Source organism: Calidris pugnax, unplaced genomic scaffold, assembly GCF_001431845.1.
Source record: "Calidris pugnax isolate Ruff unplaced genomic scaffold, ASM143184v1 scaffold41, whole genome shotgun sequence".
Taxonomy (NCBI): Eukaryota; Metazoa; Chordata; class Aves; order Charadriiformes; family Scolopacidae; genus Calidris; species Calidris pugnax.
This window is the reverse complement of record NW_015094509.1, coordinates 29,615,872-29,620,753: the sequence shown is the minus strand read 5'-3', so window position 1 is coordinate 29,620,753 and position 4,882 is coordinate 29,615,872. Positions and strand designations below refer to the sequence as shown.

Below are 4,882 nucleotides of genomic sequence, written 5' to 3'. Positions count from 1 at the left end.
ACCCCTATGGATGGCCAAGGGTTGATTCCCACGTAATGCCTGAGGCTCTTCGGGGCAGAACTTCTCTTCGACTTTATTTAATGCAGGAAAGACCTTGGTTACCCCAGGCCCCCTCTGGAGTCAATGGGGACATTCAGTAGCTTAGAGCATAATTGAGACTTTAACTGCCAAGACATTAGAGGCCAATCTCAGCAGCAGGGATGGGCTGAGAGAGGGCAGGGCTGAATATGAGCAGACCTAATTTGCTCTCAGAGGGTCTGCACGGCAAGGCCTCTGCACCCGGTGTGGCAAGGACCCCAGGATACATCTCTAAATGCGAGCGTGGGTGGTTTTCATCACAGTCTGGACTCTACGCAGGTGAGCAAAAACGTGTTGTTGCCTTTAGGACCACACACACAAGCTGTCTGCTCGTGGCACAGCGCTGCAACACCTCCAAGAGCTCTGCACTGCAGCACGAACCGAGCCTTAATGTCTTTACGCCTGGAGTAGTAATCGCGGGATTATTGCTCCCATGGCACGCAAATAATAATCCTTTCTTCTCCTCATCTTGTAGCTGCCATGTAATTTAGAAAATTAATCTTCAGGGCTGGCAATGTCTTTTATTGTCTGTGTGTGCTGCCTGCCTCTATCTTCGTCACAGCTAACTCTCTCTGTCAGATCTCAGAGCACTTTCCAAAGCTACTCGGGAGTACTTTGCCCAATTTCCTGCTGGGTGAAACTGAGGCATGAATAAAATAATTGCCTTCTCCTCAAGCTAGCCATTGTCAGAGCAAGGGGCAAAGCAGATGTGCAGTCCAATCAGCCCAATTAGGGCTGGATCACCTCTGACAGGCTGAGAGAGTTGAGGCTGTTCAGCCTGGAGAAGAGAAGGCTCCAGGGAAACCTTAGAGCCCCTTCTGAAATCTAAAGGGGGCCTACAAGAGAGCTGAAGAGGGACTTTTTACAAGGGTATGTGGTGATAGAACAAGGGTTAATGGCTTCAAACTGAAAGATCAGATATTAGGAAGAAATATTTTACTCTGAGGGTGGTGAGACGCTGGCCCAGATTGCCCAGACAAGTTGTGGATGCCCCATCCCTGGATGTGTTCAAGACCAAGGTTGGACAGGGCTTTGAGCAACCTGCTTTAGTGGGAGGTGTCCCTGCCCATGGCCAAGGGGTTGGAACTCAATGATCTTTAGGGTGCCGTCCAACCTGAATCATTCCATGATTCTATGATATATTACAGTAGGTCGTACAAAAACATAAAAAGACAGGGACAGCAGAACTCCACGGGAATGCCAACTATCACAAAAACAATCAGCAAAATAGAGAAGGTGATGCTGGGAACACGCGTGCCTCACCCCATGCTCTTTTCATCAGAGCAGCTATATTGACATTGCAACAGTGCTTCACAGTGACTACAAATCAGAGGTCTGGGGGGCTTCTGGTTGACCCCATAAACCACAACTGAGCAAGCACCAGATACACAGTAACCCCTGGTGTGATCTGCATTTAGTAATTTCAGTGAGAACTGCTTCACAGTGACTACAAATCAGAGGTCTGGAGGGCTTCTGGCTGACCCCATAACCCACAACTGAGCAAGCACCACATACGTAGTAACCCCTGGTGTGATCTGCATTGAGTAATTTCAGGGGGAACTTCCCAGGTATATTAACAAATCCTACAGTGACCATATGCCTTGCATTTTTTTTTTCCCTTTTCACCTTTTTTTGATTGGGTTTGATATTTTTAATTTTTTTTTTTTTTTTCCTGAAAGAAAGGGTTTGGAGCTCCTGCTGAGGATTTCCCATGTATTTTGCTGGCTGATCTATCAGTGCAGGCTCCCGTGTCTCAGCAGCAGTGAGATACAGCTCTGGTGCTGTGCAGTCAGAGCAGATGCGTGTGGAGACATCCGTGCCAGCAGCCCTTGGTGGGAAAGGTGGAGAGAGGTGTCACGGGGACGGGAGAGAAGGACAGCAGCAGCAAATCGGGACTGAAAACATTGAGAGAAAGAGGCGGAAATCACTAGGAAAAAAAGCAGAAAATCAGAGCTGAAGGGCACTGGCAGAGCTGTGAGCGTTTGTTGGGGGGGAGCTGCAGGCTGGATCATCACTGTGCTCAGGAGGAGATGGTTATCAGGGCTTGACATGATTTGATTGATCAATGTGGGGGCCCTGGTGCCAAAGGGACCTGAACGGCGGTGAGAGGAGGGAGCTGCAGGCGTGTGGGCTGGGAGAAGGTGCTGGCAGGGCAGCCACCCCCGTGCTGCCTGACGCCCACCACCATTATTCATCCTGTACCTTCCCCTCGATGCCTCCCAGTGAGCAAGAGCCACCGAGCACTTTTAACCCTTCTTTGAGCCAAACACAGGGAAACTTGACAACTTTTGGAACTGAGGTTTGAGTTGAAGCTGTTTCAGCCAGGAGGGGACCAGGTTGTTTGGAGAAGGAGTTGTTTTCATCACTTCTAGCAGCTTTATGGTCTCTGGGGATTTCTTTATATCCTGTACTGTGAACATGGGAGCCTGATTACCAGCATCAGTGCGTTAAAAAGAGGGGGGCTACATTAAAAGAGCGTGGCCAGCAGGTCAAGGGAGCTCATCCTCCCCTTCTACTCTGCCCTGGTTCCCTGTGTCCAGTTGTGCCCCCCCAGAAACACAAGAAACTACTGAAGAGAGTCCAGTTGAGGCTATAAACATGATCAAGGGACCAGAGCATCTCTCTGATGAAGGAAGGCTGAGAGACCTGGGACAGTTTAGCCTGGAAAAGAGAAGGCTGAAAGGGGATCTCATCAATGCTTATCAATATTTAAAAAGTGGGTGTCAAGAGGCTGGGGCTCTTCTCAGTGGTGCCCAGTGACAGGACAAGGGGCAACAGGCACAAACTGGAACACAGGAAATTCCATCTGAACATGAAGAAAAACTTTTTTACTTTGAGGGTGCCAGAGCCCTGGAACAGGCTGCCCAGAGAGGGTGTGGAGTCTCCTTCTCTGGAGATATTCCAAATCCACCCAGATGCATTCCTGTCCAAACTGGTCTTGGTGAGCCTGCTTTGGCAGGGAGTTGAACTAGATGATCTCCGAAGTTCCCTTCCAACTCCTACCATTTTGTCATTCTGTGATCAGTGGAAGCCTTTCTTTTGCCTTCCTACAGGTGTGGATTAAGCTTCAAAATAATTGGATCGCAGCTACATCGTTGTGCTGGGCTGCAGCCATGTGAGAGGTGAGCAGCAGTCACTGGCACCTCCATGTGAACAACAGTGCTGGCTTAGATCACAGATCCTCCAGTACTGTCCATGAACAGATACAGTAAGAACAGGGAAAATCTGAACATGATATGCCTCCCCAAAATCTTTTCCAGCCCTAAAAATCTCTCTAATGTTTTAAAAAATCATAGAATGGTTTAGGTTGGAAGGGACCTTAAAGATCATCTAGTTCCAACCCCCTGCCCTGGGCAGGGACACCTCCCACTAGACCAGGTTGATCAAAGCCCCATCCAGCCTTGAACACCTCCAAGGATGGGACATCCACAGCTTCTCTGGGCAATAACTGTTTTAAATTCAGGGGATTTCTTCAGCTGGCTGTGGTTTATCTGTTCAACAGCCCATAATAATGAAGCTTTATTCCAAATGCTTATCTTCATTGTGGCAGGCTTTTCTAGGCTGCCTGAGGTAAGGGTGCCAGTGGCCAGTCACCAAGAGAGAGGTGGTGGGAAACACTAAGTCCTCTACAGAGAGATGTATAGCACCAGCAGCAAATATAACTCATCTGTGCCAGAACATTGCTACTTTTTTGCAAGGCCAGTCCATGACACAGAGCTAGGAACAGGCAGCTCAAGGTTGAGGGAACAAAAAGAAATATCGCTAGTTTTGCTGAAGCCCTTGGATTGTAAAACTATATCCCTGTTTCATAGACTCAGGATGGTTGAGGTTGGAAGGGACCTCTGGAGGTCATCTGGTCCAACCCACTGCTCAAGCAGGGCCATCCAAAGCCAGGTGCACAGGACCGTGTCTGGGCAGCTTTTGATTATCTGCAAGGATGGAGACTCCACCACTTCTTTGTGCAACCTGTGCCATTGCTCAGTCACCCTCACAGTAAAACGTATTTCCCACTGGTCAGAAGGAACCTCCTGTGCTTGAGTTTGTGTCCGTTGCCTCTTATCCTGTTGCTGTGGACCACTGAAATGAAACTGCCTCCATGCTTTTTGCTCCCTTCTTTCAGGTATTGATATATATTGATAGCATCCTGCTTCCTGGTCATTCTCTTCTCCAGGCAGAAGAGTCCCAGCACTCTCAGCCTTTCCTCATAGCAGAGATGCTCCAGTTCTTTCATCATTATGATGGCCTTTTGCTGGACTCTCTCCTGTATGTCCGTGACTCTCTTGTACTGAAGAGACCAGTACACAGGGCACAGAAAACTACAGGAAAACACTGCTGAAGCCCGGGATTGAACCAGGGACCTTTAGATCTTCAGTCTAACGCTCTCCCAACTGAGCTACTTCAGCTCTGTTGTGCTACTAATTTTCACCAAACATGTTGCAATATAATTATCTTTCAGACTTACTGCTCAGTCTGGCTTGCTGGACTGCTTAACTCTTTTCCTGACCCTGGGGACCAATGAAAAGAGCCTGACTCCACCTTCTCCACACCCTCCCTTCAGACACTTATAGACACTGATGAGATCACCCTGAGTCTTCTCCTCTCCAGGCTTTCCATGGGACTTTGTGCAGGCTTCAGAAGCAATGAGAGAAACAGACTCCACAGAGCCCACATCATCCAAGTCCTGTTGGTTCTAAGTGTGTGTGTGACAAGGAGCCATCTGCAGGCTTCTCCCTTGGAAAGGAAGACCTGCCAGGTCAGCTTCTGTGGAAGCTTGGCTCACCTGTGACTTAGCTCTGCCTTTCCA

The 4,882-nt window shown here is 48.7% G+C and overlaps 1 non-coding gene across 1 annotated transcript; it reads right to left on the bottom strand.

The window, feature by feature from the left end:
- Positions 1 to 4,408: 4,408 nt before the first annotated feature.
- Positions 4,409 to 4,481, bottom strand: TRNAF-GAA. Its single transcript has one exon. It is a non-coding gene; the product is annotated as a tRNA-Phe (tRNA).
- Positions 4,482 to 4,882: the final 401 nt, after the last annotated feature.